This window comes from Dama dama, chromosome 13 (assembly GCF_033118175.1).
Source record: "Dama dama isolate Ldn47 chromosome 13, ASM3311817v1, whole genome shotgun sequence".
In the NCBI taxonomy this organism is placed as follows: Eukaryota; Metazoa; Chordata; class Mammalia; order Artiodactyla; family Cervidae; genus Dama; species Dama dama.
Window position 1 is genome coordinate 28,690,275 of NC_083693.1, and position 10,179 is coordinate 28,700,453.

General features: G+C 48.4%; 1 pseudogene; it reads right to left on the reverse strand.

The window, feature by feature from the left end:
- Positions 1–8,820: 8,820 nt before the first annotated feature.
- On the reverse strand, positions 8,821–9,823 carry LOC133068358 (myeloid-associated differentiation marker-like; annotated as a pseudogene).
- Between the last annotated feature and the right edge of the window lie 356 nt (positions 9,824–10,179).

Below are 10,179 nucleotides of genomic sequence, written 5' to 3' on the forward strand. Positions count from 1 at the left end.
CTTGTTCTACATTATAATGTTCTTTTTTCCTACTAACCTAATATAAAGGACAAAGACAAAGCAAAACAAAATCAGCAGGTCCTGACTGCCCTCAATGTGTCTAGAGTTCAGAAGTAACCTAGTCAACTTGGACTTCCATGCTCACCCAAAAGACCCCCTCTGTGAACCGCAGCCAGCGACTCCCCATGCCCCCTCAGGGTGAGGCTAGGGCTTCAGCCCGTTAAAGGAAACTAGCGGTTTAGCCCCACTCCAAAGCCCCAAATCCTTAGTTATTAAAAACCTCTTCCAGCGCCGGGATGCTCTCTTTAAAGGTGCCTGGATGTAGGCTCAGTGCGTGTGTGTATGTGCCTCCCCGACCCTGTTCATGGATGAATTCAGACCAGCAGCCCTTTACAGTAACTGGAGGCCAGGAAGCCCCCACAAGCCGTCTTCCTCCCCTGCTCTCAGCCACAAAGCCTCAGAGCCCAGCATTCTGGTGTCACCAGGGCCAGAGGGGCCAGGCTAGCAGGGCTGTGGGGGAGGGGAGGGGAGGCGAGGGGAGGCGGGGGGAGGCGAGGGGAGGGGAGGGGAGGGGAGGGGAGGGGAGGGGAGGGGAGGGGAGGCGAGGGGAGGACCCCCGCCCTTCTGCCCCTCACTCCTGTGCTGGGATGAACCATGTGATCTTCGCCCAGTGGCAGGTGCGGTGGATGGGGAGGGCTCCCAGGAGGTGGTCCTCGTGGCAGGCAAATTTTAAGAAGGAATGAAATAAAAATTGTATTTCAAGGCAAGACAGGAAACATTTCAACATAATTCTTTTTCTCTGCACTTTTGGGCCTCCTCCCTCCCCTCTAGAGTGCAGTGAGCATCTGCAGTATGTGTTAACCTGACCTCCCCAAGGAAAGAAATAGCTGCTCCACCATAAAGATGAATTTTTCTTCTTCTGGCCCCAGCCATGTGACTCCTTAGAAAATAACACTACTTACTTATGACCTTATTAATTTCACTAGCTATTTAACTTGTACTCTGCCTATTTGACAATATTGTTGTTTCTTACATTAACAAATGTAATTTGTGAGATTGAGGCTCCAGTAAAAATAATGATGACCAGGTGGGCCTGCCGGTGAACCTAGAGAAGGGAAGGGTGAGTGTGGTCAAGGCCTCTGCTCCAGGGCTCACAACTCTAAATGCCTAAGTGGTTGGTCCAGGAACAAGCCAGTGACCCCAGCCTGATGCTTGTCAGGACTGAGAAAGCAGGCTGCACTGGGCAGGTGCCTTTCAGCCCAGCTGATGGTGTCTGTGAAGAAATTTTGACCCATGGGAACATGTTTAGGGCTGTGTCTGAACCACAGGACACCAGGCTGAGCCCTGAGCCCTGAGCCCTAGCCCACCTCCCACCTGCCACCTGACTCCTTTCACCTGGGCCATGGACCCTGGCCTGGATGTGCCCAAGGACAGAGGAGTCACTGTCTGGAAAGCACTGCTCAGAGGGTTGGGTCCCTGGTTTATACACACAGGACTTTCCCCACTGAAGCATCCACCCAGTACAAATCCAGTGTCACTTCCACATGGTGACCTGTCACCCATCTTTACCTCATCCTCATGTCTGTCTCAACCCTGGATCTTTGACTTTCCAGGTTAAATGTCCCCAATTTTTTCAATGTTTTGCCTTTATCTGGATTGCATTTCACCTCTGCTCCACCAACCACCCCAACACCCTGGCCTCCTTGTCCCTTCTCTGCCCATGTCCCCCAGATCCATTCACAGTGGATTCTTAACAAATGAGGGAAAGGTGGGAAGAAAACCAGAACTCAGCTGAGCCAGGGGGATCCAGAGTGTCCTCCAGCCCAGGGCTGGCTTTGGAAAGACCTGTATGTTCCCGAGGCTCTGGCAAAATGAGCTAGAAGACAGGGATATGATCCCTTTCTGTCAACTAACCCTGGAGGAACCAAGGGAAATCTGGGGGGTGGTCTGAAAGGACTGTCTACAGTGGCCATGCCTTGCTGAGCTCCCTTGGGGCACCTGTGACTCAGGCCTGTTAGCTGGAGGAGTCAGGGGATTGGGAAGGGTACCCACCCCTCTCACACCCTCTAGCCACCCCTCCTCCCCTCCTTCCTCTGCCCCCAGCCCCACCCAATGGAGAAAGACCTTCTATTCAGGGACAGGATTTTCCACCCTCACCTGCTGTCTCCAGGCACACGTCCCACCACCCTGCTCCCCAGTGCCCAGCCCCATCAGGACAGCATCACTGTCTCTGAAGGTGAGGATCCAGCCAGTCTGGTCCCAGGAGTGATGCGAATGCCACCCGCTTCCTGCCCAGTGTGCTGCTGTCTGGGCCAGGCTCCGCAGCCAAGAAACTTACTCACTTGGAGCATAATTTATCCTCTATGTGGAAAGAACACATGCTTTTCCTGCTGGGGGATGAGAGGGTTTGAGTGGCTTTGCTAAGAAACGGGAGAAAAGGGCAAACGCTAGCCTGGCCCAGCCTCCTGAGTTCAGGGGGTACCTGTGTCACCTGGTAGAATCGCTGGTCTCCGTTACCAGGTGGTGGAGCTCTGGAGACACTGGTGGGGACCTTGTTTAGGGCCCTGAACTCGACCCTTGCTCAAGCCTGGGCATCCTCACCTCTTCATCATCCTCCCATCTCCCAGAGTTTAGGGCTAGGACAGAGAGAGAGGGGTGCAGACTCCATCCTGCCAGCTAGTCCTAGCTCTGCCCCCTAGGGGTCCTCAGAGGGGGCTGGAAGCATTCTTCTTGATGGACCCCCATCCAGAACCCTCCATCTGGAGGAAGAGCTCAGGCCAAGGGGGAGCTGGCAGGGCTGGTGGTTCAGCCTATCTTCACCCAGGACTCATTGGAGTCTACAGAAGGAGGGGTGGATTTTAATAAAAATTATCATTTTGTCAGTTACACCTGTCCTCTAAAGGAAGGAAAAGTATGGAAAACAGTGATAATGGCTGAGGCTCCCCTGCTGTTTGGAAGCCCCAGGAGCCTGGCCCGAGGTGCAGCTGCAGGAAGGGCAGGACCTGGTTGTCAGAGGCTGAAGGCCAGGACCTGCTCAGTAGTTCCCAGACTGGGAGGTCCTGAGCTATAGCCTTGCTGAGGTTCTGGTACTGATGTGTAGACTGGGCTAGTAATAACCCTCCCAGGGTTAGTGTGAGAGTCAGGGACAATGATATGAAGGTCCAGGCAGAGAGGGGGGCCAGTGAAAGGCAGCATTGAACAAAGATGCACCATGGTTTTGATGGAGGAAGAGGAGAATAACAGCTGGTGAGGGTGGGGGAAGGCACTAGGCCTGGAAATAATTGGTGGACCAGTTGTTTCTGGGTCCTTCAGGAAGATGACAGTTTTCTTCCCAGATCTATTATGTCTGCCCCATAGGCTTTTATTGGAAGAAACACTCCAACTCAATAAACTGTACTTCCTGATATATTGCCAGGACCCAGTGTTTTGCCAGTTGAGCTGCTGTAACAGAACTCCATAGACTGGGCAGCTTAAAGAACAGATATTTACTTCTCAGAGTTCTGGAGACTAGGAAGTGCAAGATCAAAGTTCCTGGAGAGCTGAAATCTGGTAAGGGCTCTCTTCCTGGTTTGCAGTCTTCCCACTGTATGAGGCTATGTCCTCACACTATGGAGAGAGAGATCATCTCTCCTGTTTCTTCTCATAAGGGCACTAATCCCATTCACACAGGTCACAGCCTCATGACCTAATTACCTCCTAGAAGCCCCACCTCCAAATCCAACACATTGGTGACTTAGGCTTCAACATATAGATTTTGCAGGGACACAAACACTGAGTCTACAGAGTTTGGCATTAGGAAAAAAGTTACCAATGAGTTTGAAAGTCTGGTGGAAAATCATTTGAACTCTAGTTTCCCCTTTCTTTTATACTCAGGTCCAGGGGCGAGGCCATGAACCAAAAATATTCAGTTACTGGTCAGATTCTGCCAATAAAAAGGGTTTTTAGTTCTAGCATGAGGAAATGGAATTCAATATATATGACACGTGTCATGTGCAAACCATGTTGTAGCATCTTGCAGTTTAAAACAAAGCAAAAGCAAACCCTTGGTCCTACACCTGCCCAGCTATTGTCCTTTGCACTCTTTCTCCACAAGCATCCTGAACACGATCTACACCCCTCTCTGAATCTTCCCTCCTCTCATCTGCTCTAACCCCCTCTCTGCCTTCTGTTCCCACCTCTCCATGGAAAATGTTCTCACCAGTTCACCACTGAGCAGCATGTGGGCAACTCAAGATATATTTACCCTCTCATCACCAGGTATCTCAGCACAGTTCACCTGCTTCAGGAAACCTTCTGTGGAGTGATGATCCTCCTGCTGCTCAGACTCTCCTCCCTCCTTCTCCTCCTCTTCCTCCTCTCTATCATCTGAGGGTCTCAGGTCCTCAGGACTTGGGACTGGAAGCCATCTGTCATGTGTCAAACCCTATTCTTAGCACTGGGAATACACATACATGTTGGTTCTAGATTTTAGTGTTTATATTTCTATGTTTTATTTGAAACTGAGTGCATAGCTTTGCATTCTTCTTTATAATAGGGCCATAATAACATAACAATAACATATCAGGCCTTGTTTCAATACAAAAGTAATGCAGACTCAGTCACTCAGTCATGTCTGACTTTTTGTGACCCCATGGACTGTAGCCTGCCAGTTTCCTCTATCCATGGGATTTCCCAGAAAAGAATACTGGAGTGGGTTGCCATTTCCTTCTCCAGGGGGTCTTCCTGACCCAGGGATCAAGCCACTGTCTCCTGTGTCTCCTGCATTGGCAAGTAGCCACCTAGAAATCCCACAAAAGCAATGGTTTCCTACAAATGGCTGCTAAGATTGACTCAAAAGAAGTGGAAAGTCAAGAATGTGCAAGAACAAGGGAATCTGGGACACCTCAGACTGTGGGGGCACCAGCAAGCAGTTTGTGTTTTTGACAAGAATCACTAGAGAGTTGGACCACTGGGAAGTGACTGAGGAAACTCTTATTATGAAAGAGAAACGTGTTCCCCACCAAGCAGAGGTGGTGGGGAAGGAGGGTCTGTGTGATCAGGAAGGATGTGACCAATAAACTGAACTTAGCAGCCAAGAGGGAACAAGCAGAGAGGGTGGACAGCGGGGAGGGAGCCAGCTTCCAGCTCCACGTCTGAGTCTCTAAGACTGGCAAGTCCAGGGGCCCCGGGAAGAGGGGCGCTGGGAGGGACAGGGATCTCTGGCACCCCTCCTCCATCTAGCAGATGAGGAAACTGACTCAGCAGCAGTGAGTGCCCTCCTCAGGGGGTCGGGCCAGGTTTGTGCAGAACAAGGATGGATGGGGCAGAATCCCAGCCTGGAGGATGCTGCTGCTACTTATAACAAGCAGCATGGAGCTGTGGACAGACAGCCAGCCTGGGAAGGATGACGCCTGGGTCTTGTCTCTGACTCTGCCACACACAGGGTGACTCTGGACAAGTCCTGACCCTCCCTGGGGTCCAGCTGCTCCTTCTCTATGATGAGAGGGTTGGACTAAGCAGAGGACATTTACACTCTTTTTTGAGCTCCACAGTGAGGGGACTGGACCAGGCTTGGTATTATGACAAATGACCCTTAACTCCCCAACAGAAGGAATGGAGCAGCCATCCTCCTGAACCATGAGACTTGGACAGTGAGTCCCTCAGGTGAGTCCACACTGGACAACAGGTCTTTAACTAAAGCAAAGAGGCATCTCCATCCTCCTGGGAAGTGAGGTCACAGAGTTATATTCAATTTAATTCATGAAAATAGAAGAATATGAATTTCCTTCACTTAACTTATGGAAATATTTATAAATGCACACTTGCTTATATCTATGAAAAAATGAGTGAAAGTCAATTAGGAAAGAAATGAAAAATTTTATTCAAGCCAATATAAGAATTATAACCAGGAAGACATTCTTTCAGGAAGTTGTGAGAACTGTTCCAAAGAGGTAAATCGGGGCCACTATGTATGTGATTCAGGGAAGGGGTACATGCAAACAAGCACACTTCTTGACAAAGTTATTGATCTTCAAAAAGACCATATATCATAGTTAATGGTTTTAGTGCTTTTCTAGTATGGCAAGATTCAAGAAATTGGGTTTGTAAAAATTTCTACTAGAAATGTCTACATATCTGAGGGCTGGTTCTGCCAGTTTTCCCAGAGCACGAATTGTCTTATCGTGGTTTTGCCATGAATTCCTTCCAGGGTGGATTCCTAGGTCAGTGATGGCAATAGCTAATGACTTGATGCTTGTAGAACTGGGTTGTTTGAATATTCTTTATTACACAATCCTATGGCCATTCCCCTCTAAATTTCAAACAAGGCTTGGGAGACACTTTTGGCCAATTCATCCCCAGGTCCTAGGAATGCTCATTACCAGGAGGGGAGAGGATTTTTTATATAGGCCACTCAATGTGCTATTATTCAATTTCTGTTGCTGCTTCTGCTGCTGCTAAGTCGCTTCAGTTGTGTCCGACTCTGTGAGAACCCACAGACGGCAGCCCACCAGGCTCCCCTGTCCCTGGGATTCTCCAGGCAAGAACACTGGAGTGGGTTGCTATTTCCTTCTCCAATGCATGAAAGTGAAAAGTGAAAATGAAGCCGCTTCTGTTAACAGTAACCAAAAGCCTCTAGGCCACCTGTCTTACTAGTCTGTCAGCTCCAGGTAATGATTCCGTCCTATTCCTTCTTCTCATATCTAGAGTCACACTATTACAATCATGGGTCTTACAAACTATACATGAAGTCAATCGTTTCAAGTCACCTTGTCATTATTATTTTTATTGGAGGCTCAGCCATACATTTGATAATGCAAGAAACAATAATTTTGTAAAAAAAAAAAAACAAAAGCAAAGTACAGAAAACATAGCTAGTTGGAAAGTGTTCTGCCTATGTTTTCCTCTTTGAGTTTTGTAGTGTCCAGTCTCACATTTAGGTCCTTAATCCATTTTGAGATTATTTTTGTATATGCAGTTTAAAAATGATTTAATTTCATTCTTTATATGTAGCTGTCCAGTTTTTCTGGCACCATTTGTTGAAGAGACTGTCTTCCCAACAATTAGTAGCCTTGCCTCCTTTGTCATAGATTAATTGTCGATAGGGTTTCCCAGATGGTGCTAGTGGCAAAGAACCTGCCTGCCAATGCGGGAGATATAAGAGACCCAGTTCAGTCACTGGGTCTGTAGGCTCATGGACTTATTTCTCAGTTTTCTGTTCTGTTCCATTGATCTATAATTTCTATTTTTGTGCCAGTATCATACTCTTTTGATGACTGTAGTTTTGTAGCATGCTCTGAAGTCAAGGAGCCTGATTCTCCCAGTTCCACTTTTCTTTCTGAAGATTGTTTTGGCTATTCAGGGTCTTTTGTGTCTCCATACAGATTTTGAGATTTTTTTGTGCTAGTTCTGTGAAAAATTTCATTGGTAATTTGATAGAGATTGCACTGAATCTATAGGTTGCCTTGCCTGACATAAATCACAGCAATATCTTTTTTTTTATTTGTCTCTAGGAATAATGGAAATAAAAATAGAAATAAATAAATGGGACCTACTTAAACTTTAAAGCTTTTGCAGGCAAAGGAAACAATAAATAAAATGAAAAGACAACCCACAGATTGGGAGAAAATATTTGCAAATGATGTGACCAATAAGGGATTAGTCTCCAAAATTTATGAAAAGCTTGTGACATTTAGCAGCATCAAAACAAACAATCCACTCAAAAAACGGGCAGAAAACATAAGACATTTCTCCAAGATATACAGATAGCAATAGGTACATGAAAAGATGTTCAACATTGTTATTTATTAGAGAAATGCAAATCAAAACAACGTGATATCACCTCTCACCAGCCAGAATGACTATCTTCAAAAAATCCACACAAACAATAGATGCTGGAGAGGGTGTGGAGAGACGGGAGCCCTCCTACACAGTTGGTGGGAATGTAAATTGATACACCCACTATGAAGAATAGTATATGAAAGTCGTTCAGCCGTGTCTGACTCTCTGCAACCCCATGGACTGTAGCCTGCCAGGTGCCTCTGTCCATGAGATTCTCTAGGCAAGAATTCTGGAGTGGGTAGCCATTCCCTTTTCCAGAGGATCTCAACCCAGGGATCGAACCCAGGTCTCCTGCATTGCAGGTGGATTCTTTACTGCCTGAGCCATCAGGGAAGCCCAGAGAACACTATGAAGATTCCTTTAAAAACTAAAAATAGAGCTACCATATGACCCTCCAATCACATTCGTAGGCAAATATCTGGAGAAAAACATTATCTGGAAAGATACATGCACCCCAATGTTCATTGCAGCACTGTTTGCAATAGCCAAGACATGGAAGCAGCCTAAATGTTCATCAATGGAGGAATGGATAAAGAGGGGTCCATTCCCTAGCTACCCACCCCCACACCTCCAACCCCCACCCCCCAATACCACCAACTAAGACACCACCAGGGGTACAGACACGCTTTGGCAATGAGGCCCCTCCGGAGGCCCAGGGTGTGAACAGCTGCACAGAGGGCTGTGTGCTGTGGAGTCAGCACCTCAGGAGGTGGGAGAGGGTGGTGGGCAGAGAAGGAAGGCGTCTCAGGCCCTGATGGATCAGAAGAAGGAAAATGGGGAGAGGTGGTCAGGACACAGGAGATGAGAAAGCCAAGGATGACCAGAAAGGGGGCAAAAAAGCAGAAAATGTAAAAAAGATGAAAGAAGCAAGAGAAAGAGGCAAAAAGGGATGTGGGCAACAAAACAAGAAGGAGACACAGCAGAAGGAGGGAAGGAAACATAAAGAGAGCGAGATGAATGGGAAAGAATGTGAGGAGGGAGAGGGGAGCCAGGAAGAGGACATCACAGGATGTCTTCACTCTGTGAAGACATGGGATAGGACTGAACAGAATCAGGAGCACTGGAGACATCCTCAGTCCCTTCGGAAACCTGGAGGGCCCAGTACACCAGGTTGATCATGTACATCAGCAGGTTGATGGCTGTCAGGATGGCCACAGCCAATAGGCGATCCCAGAGGCACATGACATGTCATAGGCGAGCTCATCACTGCAGCTCACAACACTGGACCGCTGGGACTGCCCCCCGAACCCCTCATTGAACTGGCAGAGAGGCCAGAGGATCACAGTGCTGATATAGAGGAGGATGGAAAACAAGGTGAGCACAAGCTGGAAAATGGGGTACAGGATGCACAGTCTACATTCCCGTTCACTCAGTTTCAACAGGAGGACCACAGCTCCCAGGATGAAGCAGATGGAGTACACGGCCACACACCACACCAGGGCATGTGGGGCACAACGGGGTGCAGGTACAGGGAGGGGCTACTGATGAAGGCAAAGATGACACCAGCCACAAAGGTCTCCAGCACCGTCAGCAGGCCTGGCACAGTGTGCACATAGCAGATGATGTCATCGAGATCATACCAATTCCACGTGAAGGCCACATCCAAGGCATAAAACACAGATGCAATGCAGGAGAAGGCAGTGGCGGCAATGGCCCAGTCCTGGTAAGGACCATAAGGTAGGAACTGGACATATGCAATGGAGTAGATGATGGACGCTGAGAGGCAGACGACGGTGGCGTAGCAGGCATAGGTAAAGGGGAAGCTGTACCAGTAGAAAGGAAACCAGGACAGGGGATCACATAACTCAGCAATGGAGATGATGAGGGTCACAGCAAAAGAGATGCACCAGATGGACATGGACCAGTCACCTATGACTCCTCTCCAAATGCCCATGTCAGCCACCAGGAAGAAGGCCACGCAGGTGGAGAAGAGCTGTGGCAGATGGAGGAGGCAGCACACCTTGCCCCATTCATCCTTTTCTGGGGATGTCACCCTGGTGGGCATGGTGTTGTGAAATCCGGCAGGTCACAGTCACCAGTATGGCAGTGGTCTTCACTAATGACCCATCAGAGAAAGATCCAGCTCTGGAGGTAGATCAAGTCAGATGCCTGGAGAAGGCTCAGGGCCCTGTGACGGCTGAGGTTCAGGGTCTGCGGAGTTGGAACCAATGGCTCAGACACGTGGGTAACTGCACAGCTTCTCCACCCATCAGCCTTGGCCTTGTCTGGAGACTTGTCTTATCCCAAACCTCACAGCTGGGTTGGGTCTGGCCACAATCCATGAACACTTTGGCTCTCTCTGAGCTGTGTGGCATTATCTACAGAAACACAGGGTTGGATGGTCCTTATCTGCAATCCTAT